Here is a 15,154-nt window from a genome sequence, read left to right on the forward strand (position 1 = left end):
AAGAGGGTTGGGTAGCCCTGTTGTAGATCATACATATACTGTAGGCTATGTTTCTTCATTTGTAGCATTGTGTGGCGATTTCCATCTATCCACGTTTGCGCCAGGAAATGTGTGGGAAGCTGGCGTTTTGCCCCAGGACTTTTGATTTGAATTAATAAAAAATATTGACACAGAAGTGTTGAAAAGAGAGACAAAGTATCGTAGTTCAGACTGATTCACCCCATGATTTGTTTGACAGGATTTTTAGGATTTCATTCTCCATAGGGCCAGGAGTTCTTCCCCTGGTCCCATCATAGCTCACATATAGTAAAACCATGTTTTATAGCTGCTTTTAACACTATGTCTTACCAATAATTATACCCGGTTAGGTAAGCCTACCAGATCAGAAAAATCTCTGGGCAACCTGGAAAACAATTCCCCCACACCACTCTGGGGCCCGTGGTGCAACCTCTAAAATCACCACACAATGTTACAAATGAAAAAAACATGTTCTATTTGTATGATCTACTATCTCAAAAATGTTGACTTACGTGGTTTGGCTTCGAGTTCAACGAGACAATTGTGTTTTAATTGCCTTGCTCGGGGGGGGTGCAACTGTTGGGCGAGTGTCGTGCGCGACCTCCCGAGGTAATGCTTCAAGTTGTGATAATTTCGCAAGTTTACACAACAGTATTGCCTCTCGAGAATCGATATCTCTTTGAGAAACTCTCAAAAAATGTCACTTTGATATCGTTTATGTGAAAACTGTATTATTCATATCTTGTGCCATCTTTTGAAAGATCAATAGACAACACCTTTTTTTTTTTAAACAGTGTCTTTTTCTGCTCTGTCAGCGCCTAGGTGTCATCGACTGACGCCCTCTACACTTCATGATGCTCTCGGACCACAAACAAACTAGGATAACATCACAGATTCCAATCAGACCAACTCCATGAATGACCTACTCTTTGTATGCAGTTGTCTAAAAAAAACAATATTTTGCTCAAAACAATTTTGTTTTTACCCTTTAGTATGAGTACTTCACTGTATTTCTACTTAGGATATCGGTTTTCAACAGTAAAACAACTTCTGGAGGGCGTCTTTAACCTTTAATACAACTTGAAGTTCACAGATATGGAAGATTCAGATCAGAGCTTTGATCAACAACCTATCACTCTTGTCAACAACTCCTTTTTGTTGTTGTAAAAACAGTCACGTAGGTCTGTAAAAACAGTCACGTAGGTCTGTAATTAAAAACCTTAGATCAGTCTCAGGTTTTCCATTGTTGTCGTTGTCATCAGATCATAGTTGTCAGTTTAAACTCTATCCTTTAATTCAGTTGTTGTGTCTCAACACTTTAAATCTAAAACCAAAACGTTGACAACAGCACTAATCTGTTTCTAGGTTTTAGTTTATTTTAGTGAACATGTATTAAAGCACATAGAAGTAAGACAAACTGTTGTTAAAACCAACAAAATGTATAGAATTTACACTATTTTTTGTTTTCTCAGTGGAAAGAAGTGATGTTAGAAGAATTGAAAAGGACCTTTAAATTGTCAAGCCCTTATAACGCAAATCTACCACTGATCAGATTTAATCCTGGCCTTTATCACTTCAGGAAGGCATGCTTGACTGTTTTATAACCAGAAACTCTTATCTTTGCTTGAGCCATGCTTGAAAGATCAATATTTATGAAACAGTGTCTTTTCTGCTCTGTCAGCATTCTTGTGCATCATCTCAGTGGAAAGAATTGACGCTCGATGGGAAGACACTTGCTGAATCAACGTTGTTTCCAAGTCATTTCAATTCAATTATGTTGAACCAAAGTGGAATAGATGTTGATTTGACGTAAGTAAAGCTGAATGCTTTAAATATCCCCTGTGCAAGACCACAACGTTAGGTTTTCATTATGCAACTCACAATACTTTGGCTTGAGTTGCCATTCGACTACTAAGGCATTTTCCGTGTAATAAGTTGTATTTAGTAATTGCATGGCTCTCCATTAACCCTCTAGAGTCTACGCCCTGTCTAAGCTGGGGAGGGGGGGTTCTAAACTAACATACAATATGGACTTGTTTTAAGTCATAGCAAATATTATTTAGCTATTTGACTTAGAATTTTAAGACCCCTTCAAGTATCACAAAAATATATATACATTTTTTGGGGTATGAAACATTGAATTTGGTATTACTGCTATGAGCCAATAGAAATGCATTGAATACTAGATTCACTACATGGAACATAGACCCCAAAACATTTTCAAAGGGAAGTTTGTTCTGAAGTGCCTATTCTATATCTGAGAGACCAGGAAAAAACGATTTACACTGCATTAAAAAAATATATATTTATCACCTTATTTTAGGTGGTGAACTATCTATATATACTTCCATTTTTTTTTTTTTTTTTTCAACTGGTACCCGGGAACCTTCAGACGAGTCTTGTGAACATCCTAGAGCAGAACGGAGATGAACACCATCGTGTTCAATAATACCTCGCCAAATCGTTCGGACGCTACAGACGTTTTCAGGAGAAGACCGATTTTTTAAAATTGTGTTAGTACAATTTCCACGGGGCGAGGACATTGTAGGCCCAAGAGTTAAATAATAAACAGTCGTATTTTAAAGCAAAGTTGTGATTAACTAAAAAGAGAGAAAAAGTGATTTAAAAAGAGTGTTGTTGTTTCATACCTGTTACAAAAGTAGTCTGGAGTCGGAGTCGGGCCTCTGTGTGAGGCTGCTTCCTGTGTGTAGGGAAGAACCAGAGCAGAGACTGGTACAGGTGCAACAACAGCCGTGCCTACTAGAATGAAATCGGCCCACCTGTAGCTGTACAAAGTAAATATAAACACCTCCCCTTAGGTGTGTCCCTGTGTTTGTCTGGGTAGGCCTGTTTGTGTGCATTATCATAATGGTAACCGTAACAACCTCCATGGCTCAGAGCAGGTTGTTGTGTCTCTCTCCTTCTGTTCATCTTTCTGCAATACATTGTTTCCAAGCTGTTCAGCGACTACTTTGGGTTGTATTGATGATTATATTTCCCCATCTATACCGATCCTGATCTCTAGTTCTAGACTACCTCTCATGGGAATCAGAAGAGTCCATTAAACAAGGGTGAGAAACTCAACCGCCTCTTTCTCCGTCTGGACGTGAAACGAGTCCAAACATATTTGTTAAATAGTTGAACAACCCTCCTGACAATGGTTCAAAATTAGAGCTTTTCAACCTGTATTCGCCGTGACTTGACCACATAAAGAGTAGAGGAATCGCACTATCCCTCATGTGCCCACTCTCTCTGTTTCTCTATGAATTGACCATGAAGCCCATATTTCCAGTCTCAGAGACATGACACATCAGACTCAAATGTCTCTTTGCTTCCCTCTCAATAGTTTCTCCAGAAATTCTCATTAATTGTCAGAAGGAAGAACATTTTTAAATAGGCAGGTTTTTCAGATTTGAGAATCTGTTGACTAACCTATCCCTCTAATGGTGTCGTAACAAAAGGTTTGTTTGATATACACACAAAAAATCATCTGAATTTGAAGGATGATGGTTGTATGTGGAATCATACTAACCAAAATAACCTTTTGAGTCCTTTAAAGGTTCTTTTCAGTAAAAAAAAAGGTTATTTCATCTCACTCAGGGTAATAATTCCAATGTAGGGGCGGTAGCTCATTAGCATGTGTGGGGGCTTGGTTTGCACACAGCTCTGTCCAAATGCATAGTGCCAACTGTAAAGTTTGGTAGAGAAGGAATACTGGTCTGGGCGGTTTTTAATGGTTTGTGCTAAGCTCCTTAGTTCCAGTGAAGGGAAATTCTAACGCTACAACATACTCTACAACATATTCTAGACGATTCTGTGCTTCCAACTTTATGGCAATAGTTTGGGGAAGGCCCTTTCCTTTTTTAACATGACACTGCCACCTTGCACAAAGTGAGGTGCGTACGGAAATAGTTTGTTCGAGAATGGTGTGGAAGAACTTGACTGGCCTGCACAGAGCCCTCACCTCAACCCCACCGAACATCTCTGGGATGAATTGGAACACCGACTGTAAGTCGTTCTGGAAAAGAGAATCTACGAAATGGCCAAAATGTAAATGTTAAATGTAAGAAGGCTTTTAAACATAGCCAAACCTTTTTTTTGGTGTTATATAGAATATATATAAAAGGAATATTATATTAAAAGGATCCGTATAGAACCAAATATGGTTCTGCTACCAAGCGAAACAACCCTCATTTGACACTATATAAAACCGTTTCTTTTTAGTGTGTACAGTACAAACACACATATACACAGTACACAGTACACATTACACAATAGGACAAATATAAGCACCCACATGGCTATTATAACCCAGGTAGGGTTGTTGGTGTTGTGGGCCAACAGGGCAGGGAGATATGAGGCAATGGAATTGGGAGATCCCTTTCCTTCCTGCCTTTTCCATCCTGGCGATGTTGACGTCAATGACGTGTAAAGGTATCTAGGGTTGAACAACACACATGCTGTACTGTAGTTAACAGGGATTATCTGCCTGTCGCCTCAGATGCCCAAAGAGAGCTGGGCTTCTGTCTAAACATAGAGGGAATAATACTCTATACTGGATTTGAATGATTCTTTATGCAATATTGCAGTAGAAGTAACTAGTCAGCTTTCACAATACTCCGTTATGCCTCTAATGAATGCCTTTAAAATATATATATATTTGATGTGGGCGTGAATAGGGAATTGACATTCATACAATCTGGGTCAGTCAATTGTTTAGTCCACACAGGTCCTAATACAAAGCCTAGCTACAGGAGCACAACGTGAAGTGTCTGGCTTTACTTCCTGGTGTATCTGACCACGGACAACTGTAGTAAGCCTGACTATATTTCTCATAACCTTACAGGACGGTAGGCCTACAGTTGGTCATGGGAAAGCTGTCTATCAACAACAACTTGTGTCTGAAAGCTACTGTTAACTTTGCATTGTGGAATAGAAACACATGTTCTACCCTATTCCCCATTATTATACACTCCATTATATGGTGTAGAACATTAGGGTCTGAATTTATTCACACCCTTGATAAAGATCACCAATAAATCATTTAAATACTATATTGTATGATAAAAACATCGTGAGGTGATATTATTTTATACTAATCCAATTGCTCAGAGAAAGAGATTTTGTTTAAAGGGCAATATTGTCCCAAAAAAAAAACAAGAGTCAAAATTGACACTCCAAAATATTTTTATCAATGAAGTAGTCAAAACGTTTTGTAATTTGTCCCTAGCACGCAATGACAACATCAAGGTAGTGACCATACACAATTATTGGATGCATTTGCAGTTCGTTTTGAGTTGGGTTTCTGATGATTTTGTTCTCAATAGAAATGAACGGTTAACAATGTATGGTCTTATTTTGGAGTCGCTTTTGTTGTAAATAAGAATCCGTATTTCTAAACACTTCTACGTTAATCTGGATGCTACCATAATTATGGGTAATCCTGAATGAGTCGTGAATAATGATGCATGAGAAAGTTACAGAGGGTCAAAGGGTTGCCTAGTGGTTAGAGTGTTGGTCTAGTAACCGGAAGGTTGCAAGTTCAAACCCCTGAGCTGACAAGGTACAAATCTGTCATTCTGCCCCTGAACAGGCAGTTAACCCACTGTTCCTAGGCCGACATTGAAAATATGAATTTGTTCTTAACTGACTTGCCTAGTTAAATAAAGGTAAAATAACCCCAAAGTCATGCTAACCTCACGTTTTATTTGTAATGGTGTGAGGTGGGTATGATCTTTGACTTCATGAATGTGAATAAAAGTTCAGTGAGTTCATGGCTGTAAAGTCAGATTTTGAATAACTCCTGCATTAGTTAAGTAATACATGGAGTCTACACTAAAACCACCATGGTTTAGTCAATTTAGTACAATGCTCTATCTGCCAAGTTCCATAACTCTCGTAGACAAAACAGAGAAATTGACATTACAAGGCTATCCATGAAGCAGCAGTAGTTTGGAACAATTGGATTGGTCTTGGTGATAAAATTCAATCACGATACACTCAACAAAACAGATTTGTTGTTCTCTATTCAATTCTCAAACAGATGGACAATGTTTTAATGGTATCACTTCTGGGTTTTGGTTGCATGTCATTGTGACTCTTAGTTGTGTTGTGTTGTGTAAGAGCCCTCTTTGGGCTCTTGTGGTGGAGGAGATCTTCGTGGGCTATACCTTGTTTCAGGATAGTAAGTTGTTGGTCTATTGATATCCCTCTAGAGGTGTGGGGGCTGTGCTTTGGAAACGTGGGTGGGGTTATATCTACCCTGGTTTGGCCCTGTCCGGGGGTATTGTATTGTCAGACGGGGCATCAGTGTCCCCCAACCCCTCCCCTGTCTCAGCCTTCAGTATTTATGCTGCAATAGTCTATGTGCCGGGCCTATCTGGTGTAATTATCCCGTATTATCTTATGTCCTGTGTGAATTTAAGTATGCTCCCTCTAATTCTCTCTCCCTCCCCCTGGAGGACCTGAGCCCTAGGATCATGCCTCAGGACTACCTGGCCTGATGACTCCTGGCTGTTCCCAGTCCACCTGGTCGTGTTGCTGCTCCAGTTTCAACTGTTCTGCCTGCGGCTATGGAACCCTGACCCTCACCGAACGTGTTACCTTTTCCTGGACCTGCTGTTTTCGACTCTCTCTCTACCGCACCTGCTGTCTCGACATATGAATGCTCGACTATGAAAAACCAGCTGACATTTACTGCTGAGGTACTGACCTGTCGCACCCTCTACAGCCACTGTGATTATTATTTGACCCCTGCTGGCCATCTATGAACGTTTGAACTTCTTGAAGAACAATCTGGCCTTAATGGCCATTTACTATTATAATCTCCACCCGGCACAGCCAGAAGAGGACTGGCCACCCCACAGAGCCTGGTTCCTCTCTTGGTTTCTCCCTAGGTTCCTGCCTTTCTTCCTGCCACCATCTACATTGCATGCTGTTTGAGGTTTTAGACTGGGTTTCTGTAAAGCAAAAAGGGCTTTATAAATAAATGTGATTAATTGATTGATTGATTATTGAAGGGGATGAAAAGAAAACATTATGCCTGACTTGAAATCTTCCATTTTCTGTGAAGTGTTCTTCACCTTTAGACAACAGGGCCAAAGCTGCCCACAGAAATCCCAGTATGCTTGGTCTGCTGTTTGGACTGTTAGCCCAAGTACAGCAGCAGGGTCAGGCTGTTGAAACTACAGATTGTGCCTTTAATTAAAGGGCCTAGGTCTAGTACAGTAATGATGTACCAGCATCAGATCTTACCACATCATGATGCATTTCACTAGCTACAATAAGTGGGTGCCTTTTGGGTAGTGCAATTCTGACAAAAAATTGTTTTATTACACTTAATTTTAACATTGTCATAAAGAGTACTTCACAAACAAAAAAAATCCCATCTCCAGAGGTTAAATAAATGTAAAAAATACTATAAAAGTTGACGATTTCATCTTACATCAGCCTTAACCCCCCTTCTGAGATGGGGAATGGAAGCTTGTTATCTGCAATAGGGAGGTGCAAATTAATGCAAAATTACTTGTTAAATCTTTCTTTGGGTAACACATTCAGTTTTACACCATAAAGCCATGTTGAACGCAGAACGAGGGAGAGCTCAGTTTTTTGTTTTGGAACGTTTTTAAAAGTCTCAGAAAAAGTGTTATTTTGAAAAAGTTCGGATACATAGCTAGTTAGAGAGCGCAATTCAAATAAAGACATACAATTATGGATATTAAACATTTAGGTACATGCAAGTGTCTTATATCGGTTAAAAGCTTCAAGTCTTGTTAATCTAACAGCAATGTCCAATTTACAATAGGCTTGACAGCGAAAGCATGCCATGCGATTGTTTGAAGACGGCTCCCCACATCAAAATATTTTTCAACCAGCACAGGCTTAATAAAATCACAAATAGCGATTAAATAATCACTTACTTTTTGAAAATATTCCTCTGATTTTCAATCCAAAGGGTCCCAGCTACATCATGCATGTCAGTTTTGTTAGATAAAATCCTTCTTTATATCCCAAAAAGTCTGTTTAGAAATATGTTCAATAGGAAAGTAAAATGAGCAGGTCCTCTTCGTCGAGTGCGCACAGACTAACTTCCAACTCTGACTCCCAGTACCAAAACTCAAAATTCTTCCTCATTTCGGAAGAAACAAGCCTGAAACCTTGAACAAAGACTGGTGACATCTAGTGGAAGCCATAGGAATTGCAATCTGGGAGCTGGAATTGCATATGCCCCATAGCTTTCCATTGTAAGAGCATGTGCTCTCAAACAATATATTTTCCAGTTGTTTTTTCTTTGGATTTTCTCCTGCCATATCAATTGTGTTATAGTCCCATACATGATTTTAACATTTCTACTAACTGCAAAGTGTTTTCTATCCAATGGTACCAATTATATGCATATCTTGGCTTCTGGGCCTGAGTAACAGGCAGTTTACTTTGGGCACATCTGCCGGACAGGAAGTGGAGAGAAATAGACCCTAGCCTGAAATATAAAATATATATAATATATTATTATAGATTCTGGGTTTAAGCTCCATTCGAAGGCAGAGCATCATATCAATACTATGTATGCTTGGAATCAGTATAAAAAGGCTTTTGACAGCAACTCATCAATGTTAGATTTAATAAATGAGGACCGGAAAAAGAAAGGTGAGGAAAACTGTACTTACTGCCACTCAAAATATAGCGCAGAGAGGTCATCGAGAGTCTATTGACTCTCACAACAAGGGGTATTTCTTTTGACAAGCTTAGAAAAAAATAACAAAGCCTGACCCTCTCATAGAGAAAAGGATGAATGCATGTGGCAACGCTAAGTACACAAGCCACCAAATCCAGAACGAAGTTCTCGAGGGCTTAGCTGAGATGGTACAGAGTGGAATAATAAGATAAATAAAAGAAAGTGAAGTTTTTTAGCGTAATTGCAGATGAAACCAAAGATTTAAAGAAAAAGAACAAATGTCTTTAGTTGTGAGGTACTATTACAACGAGCCCACAGTCGGCTGAAATTCTAGATGCAGCAGGTCTCAGAAAAATTATAATTGATTGCCATGAAAAACGTGGTCTGGACTACAGAAATAATCTTGTGGGGCTGTGACGGTGCATCCGTCATGAGAGGAAAGCATTCTGGTGTGTCTGCATGGATTTAAAAACAGTGCAAGATTTGCATTTTATGTGCACTGTAATGCACATTGTTTGAATGTGGTTCTTATCGATGCTGTAAAATCAGTGCCTGAGGCAGTTCACGTTTTTGCTCTCCTGCAGAAGCTTTATAACTTTGTATCTGGCTCGTACGTTATTCTCAAGTGGCTTGCAGTTCAGAAAGAGATGAATCCACAGCAGCAGCCCAGGGAACTACGGAGACTTACGGATGTAAGGTGAGCATGCAGATACATGGCATGCTGTGATCTGAGGGACAGGCTTCCAGCAGAGGGACAGGCTTCCAGCAGAGGGACAGGCTTCCAGCAGAGGGACAGGCTTCCAGCAGAGGGACAGGCTTCCAGCAGAGGGACAGGCTTCCAGCAGAGGGACAGGCTTCCAGCAGTTCTGAGAGTGCTACAGGACATCACACTTGAAAATAGTGGTGACAGATCAGTGCAGTCAAGAGGCCTTCTTTCTCAGATAGATGTACAATTCATAGGGCTTTTGGTTACCTTCTGTAAAGTGCTTGGTGATGCCAAATATCTTTCTGACATGCTCCAATCAAGCTCTCTTGACCTAGCAAGGGCAGTGGATCTAGTAGGTGCTGTGGATCTAGTAGGTGCTGTGGATCTAGTAGGTGCTGTGGATCTAGTAGGTGCTGTGGATCTAGTAGGTGCTGTGGATCTAGTAGGTGTCCTACAGACACATTACAGGACTACAGAAGGTAGGGTTACTATGGAGAACTATGGAAAGAGGTTGAAGAGATTGCAGAGCACTGCAAAATAAGTATTCAAACAGTGTGTACAAGACAGCCTAAAACAAGCTTAAGATTTCATGACTCATTGACGATGAGCAATGTAGGACAGAAAGATAGTGACCAAAGGGCTGGTGAGAGCTTCCAAAGAGCTATCTTTTATCAGGTGCTTGACAGTCTCACAGCTGAGCTGCAGAGGCGTTTTTCAAATAATCATTGCAAGATAATGCAAGGGGTCCAGTCTCTCAACCCAGAGAGTACAACAGTCTTTAGTGAGGCGCCTGTGTTTGCCTTTGCTCAGACCTTTGAGTCAGATTTAGAGGACCTCAAACATGAGGTTCATCAAACCAAGCGACTTCTTGATAGGAGAGAAGTGGAAGGGACAGACCGTCTACTCTCCTTGACTTTGTTGTGTTTCTAGAACCTTATAAAAGAGGTCTTCCATGAGCTATTTCAACATTGTAAGATTTCTGTTGCTACACCAGTCAGCAGTGCTTCTTGCGAGAGAAGCTTCTCAACTTTAAAACTGATTGAAACCCACCTTTAGATGAAAATGGTTGATGACAGGTTAAGTCAGCTCTGAATTCTCAGTGTTGATTCAAGGACGGCACGCTCCCTCAACATGGATGAGTTTGTGAAACATTTTGCCAGTTCTCACCAGAACTGCAGAATTATGCTGTTTTTAAATCTACTTAGGATAATTTGGCACTAAGGCGGTCCCTCTGGTCATGATTAAAACCTGCACTGTGTACTAGCTAGTACACTGACATTCTAAAATGATAAATCCAAAGGGTATCATGTCACACAGATTTAATTTGGTTTTGATTAGGCCAATTCCAAAACTTTTCGTTGCAATTAGTTAACATAATATATATGAGCATAAATATGATTCTCTAAGTTTGTAATATTGATTAAAGTCCATTTCTGCTTGATACCTGGTATGTCATATTTTTTATTTTTGTAAATTATATTTTTTTGTAAATAAACTATGCAATTTATGTAACACATGCTATCTTATCTCCTTGGTGCTTGAGCTTAATTTTCTGAAAATATTTTGGGATGTTCAACACTTAGATCCAGATGATGTATTCATGAAAATAGAGTGACCCAAACCTCTCCAGTATGTGAGTACAGTAGTGTGTGTGTGTGTGTGTGTGTGTGTGTATGTGTGTGTGAGAGAGAGAGAGAGAGAGAGAGAGAAAGAAAGAAAGAAATTGAGCTGCAGGTCTGAGGTACAGTCACTGACTCTTCATAGTATGTTAAATAATTCTAGTGTAGTTACCCTTATGGACCTCACATTGAATTCTAGTGTAGTAACCCTTATGGACCTCACATTGAATTCTAGTGTAGTAACCCTTATGGACCTCACTACCTGGCACATTGAATTCTAGTGAAGTGACCCTTATGGACCTCACTTTACTGGCACATTGAATTCTAGTGTAGTAACCCTTATGGACCTCACTATCTGTCACATTGAATTCTAGTGAAGTAACCCTTATGGACCTCACTATCTGTCACATTGAATTCTAGTGAAGTGACCCTTATGGACCTCACTATCTGTCACATTGAATTCTAGTGTAGTAACCCTTATGGACCTCACTATCTGTCACATTGAATTCTAGTGTAGTAACCCTTATGGATCTCACATTGAATTCTAGTGTAGTAACCCTTATGGACCTCACATTGAATTCTAGTGTAGTAACCCTTATGGACCTCACTACCTGGCACATTGAATTCTAGTGAAGTGACCCTTATGGACCTCACTTTACTGGCACATTGAATTCTAGTGTAGTAACCCTTATGGACCTCACTATCTGTCACATTGAATTCTAGTGAAGTAACCCTTATGGACCTCACTATCTGTCACATTGAATTCTAGTGAAGTGACCCTTATGGACCTCACTATCTGTCACATTGAATTCTAGTGTAGTAACCCTTATGGACCTCACTATCTGTCACATTGAATTCTAGTGTAGTAACCCTTATGGACCTCACATTGAATTATAGTGTAGTAACCCTTATGGATCTCACTATCTGGCACATTGAATTCTAGTGTAGTTACCCTTATGGACCTCACATTGAATTCTAGTGAAGTAACCCTTATGGACCTCACATTGAATTCTAGTGTAGTAACCCTTATGGACCTCACTATCTGGCACATTGAATTCTAGTGTAGTAACCCTTATGGACCACACTATCTGGCACATTGCATTCTAGTGTAGTAACCCTTATGGACCTCACATTGAATTCTAGTGTAGTAACCCTTATGGATCTCACATTGAATTCTAGTGTAGTAACCCTTTTGGACCACACTATTTGCCACATTGAAGAACTCTGGGTTAAGTTAATTATCACTTCCACCTCTAAAATCATCAATCGTAGGATTCATTCATGCTGCTTAGATGCCAGGTCAGGGTTACACACTCATTTTCTGTCATGGACCCCCTGAAGTAGCCTGGGACACTCCCTGGTCACCCCATGTAGAAAACTCTAGTTCCACCATTGTCCCCACCTATCAAAGCGCAGAGATGATCGTACCTTATATTCAAAATTGTGGTTAGAAAAATGTCCCATTATACCTACAAGGTACCAAACTGTACCATGTGAGTTTGTATGTGTACCTTTGCCCTTTGTGTACCCCAGGGAACAACACTGTACCCGAACCATAATGTGCATGTTCCAAACACTAAGTATAAACCCGCTTTTCACCGCAGAAAGATTGACGCACTCAACCAAAAGGTTGCACGTTTAAATCCCCAAAGCATTAATCGTTATCAAGTGTCTGCACTGCTAGATTTACATTGATGTTACATGGGTGGTGATAATTTGACTGTTATTTACTGTCCCTCCCTCCCTCCCTCCCTCCCTCCCTCCCTCCCTCCCTCCCTCCCTCCCTCCCTCCCTCCCTCCCTCCCTCCCTCCCTCCCACTCCCTCTCTCTCCCTCTCTCCCACTCTCAGGCTCCAATGATCTGTGGATCTCATCTCTCTCCTCTTTCAGGCCCATTCAGAAGCTGTCTCATGTTTGTGTCTGAGTTTCATAAGCGTTCTCATGTCAGAGCTCATGAGAGTCTGAAGTGATGCTAATCTAGCCCAGCAGCACCCGGCCAGGGGAAACAGCTCCTTTATCCTGCCTGCTGGCGAGCAACCACATGCATCGGACCACTTGGCTAACTCTCCATGTTTCCATCTCACCCCTTCTTCTGTTTTTATTTTTTGTCCTGTTGCGTTTCACAGCACGTTCCTGCTGTCTTCTCTCTGTCTGTCTCTTTGTCTCTTTGTGTCTGTCTCTTTGTCTCTTTGTGTCTGTCTCTTTGTGTCTGTCTCTTTGTGTCTGTCTCTTTGTGTCTTTGTGTCTGTCTCTTTGTCTTTGTGTCTGTCTCTTTGTGTCTGTCTCTTTGTGTCTGTCTCTTGTGTCTTGTGTCTCTCTTTGTGTCTTTGTGTCTGTCTCTTTGTGTCTGTCTCCTCTCTGTCTGGTCTGTCTGTCTCTTTGTGTCTGTCTCTTTGTGTCTGTCTGTCTGTCTGTCTGTCTGTCTGTCTGTTCTGTCTGTCTGTCTGTCTGTCTGTCTGTCTGTCTTGTCTGTCTCTTTGTGTCTGTCTCTTTGTGTCTGTCTGTCTGTCTGTCTGTCTGTCTGTCTGTCTGTCTGTCTGTCTGTCTGTCTGTCTGTCTGTCTGTCTGTCTGTCTGTCTGTCTGTCTGTCTGTCTGTCTGTCTGTCTGTCTGTCTGTCTGTCTGTCTGTCTGTCTGTCTGTCGTCTGTCTGTCTGTCTGTCTGTCTGTCTGTCTGTCTGTCTGTCTGTCTGTCTGTCTGTCTGTCTGCTGTCTGTCTGTCTGTCTGTCTGTCTGTCTGTCTGTCTGTCTGTCTGTCTGTCTGTCTGTCTGTCTGTCTGTCTGTCTGTCTGTCTGTCTGTCTGTCTGTCTGTCTGTCTGTCTGTCTGTCTGTCTGTCTGTCTGTCTGTCTGTCTGTCTGTCTGTCTGTCTGTCTGTCTGTCTGTCTGTCTGTCTGTCTGTCTGTCTGTCTGTCTGTCTGTCTGTCTGTCTGTCTGTCTGTCTGTCTGTCTGTCTGTCTGTCTGTCTGCTGTCTGTCTGTCTGTCTGTCTGTCTGTCTGTCTGTCTGTCTGTCTGTCTGTCTGTCTGTCTGTCTGTCTGTCTGTCTGTCTGTCTGTCTGTCTGTCTGTCTGTCTGTCTGTCTGTCTGTCTGTCTGTCTGTCTGTCTGTCTGTCTGTCTGTCTGTCTGTCTGTCTGTCTGTCTGTCTGTCTGTCTGTCTGTCTGTCTGTCTGTCTGTCTGTCTGTCTGTCTGTCTGTCTGTCTGTCTGTCTGTCTGTCTGTCTGTCTGTCTGTCTGTCTGTCTGTCTGTCTGTTATGATATCAATCATTATCTAATAGTATTGAATGTTAATAATAGTGAACATGGCCAGTTTAATAAAGTACTGTAAGCTTCACACTCATTTCAAAAGATTGAAGTTAATGGTTTCCTTTAACAAACAACCCTTCAACAAACAACTTACCCACATTAAAAAATACTATAGTATACTATAAATAATATAGTATACTATAAATACTATAGTATACTATAATATACTATAAATACTATAGTATACTATGAATACTATAGTATACTATGAATACTATAGTATACTATAAATACTATAGTATACTATAAATACTATAGTATACTATAATATACTATAAATACTATAGTATACTATGAATACTATAGTATACTATGAATACTATAGTATACTATAAATACTATAGTATTCAGATAGTTCAGTGCTTCTGCTCTTTCCTATAATTTGTACAAAACACATGCAGTATATCTTTTATACTTGACATGTAGGTTTCGCAGTTACGGGTGGCACACATTTGAATATGGCGGATGGGAATGGGCAGGGTATATGCCAATGAAATACTCTACTATATATTATAAGAATTACTGGAGTGTTTCTTTGCAAACTGTGTTGTTTTTTTGTGGTCTGTAGTATACTGTAGTATTTACTATAGTATTCTACGTTATACTCCACAATTCTATAGTAAGTAATACACATGGTTGAGGGATACTACAGTGTGTAGTAGAGTATTCTACGGTGTACTACAGTTTACTACAGAATTCTATATTAAGTGCAGTATTCTATAGTAAACTGTAATATTTTTGCATGTGGGTATTTGCCTCTAATCACAAATTAGGTGTTTTAAAAGGTTTGTAAACACTTACGTTTATGGGTGCCACCCTTAGAGTTTTAATCTAT

At 40.2% G+C, this 15,154-nt stretch overlaps 1 protein-coding gene across 1 annotated transcript in view; it reads right to left on the reverse strand.

Moving 5' to 3' along the window:
* LOC109870561 (inward rectifier potassium channel 16-like) overlaps positions 1-2,779 on the reverse strand; it is a 31,170-nt gene extending 28,391 nt beyond the window's left edge. Inside the window, exon 1 of the mRNA XM_020461123.2 lies at positions 2,667-2,779. The gene's annotated coding sequence lies outside the window, so the exon portion shown is untranslated. The remainder of the gene's footprint in view (positions 1-2,666) is intronic.
* Positions 2,780-15,154: the final 12,375 nt, after the last annotated feature.

The sequence above is a fragment of the Oncorhynchus kisutch genome, linkage group LG25 (genome assembly GCF_002021735.2).
Source record: "Oncorhynchus kisutch isolate 150728-3 linkage group LG25, Okis_V2, whole genome shotgun sequence".
Lineage (NCBI taxonomy): Eukaryota > Metazoa > Chordata > Actinopteri > Salmoniformes > Salmonidae > Oncorhynchus > Oncorhynchus kisutch.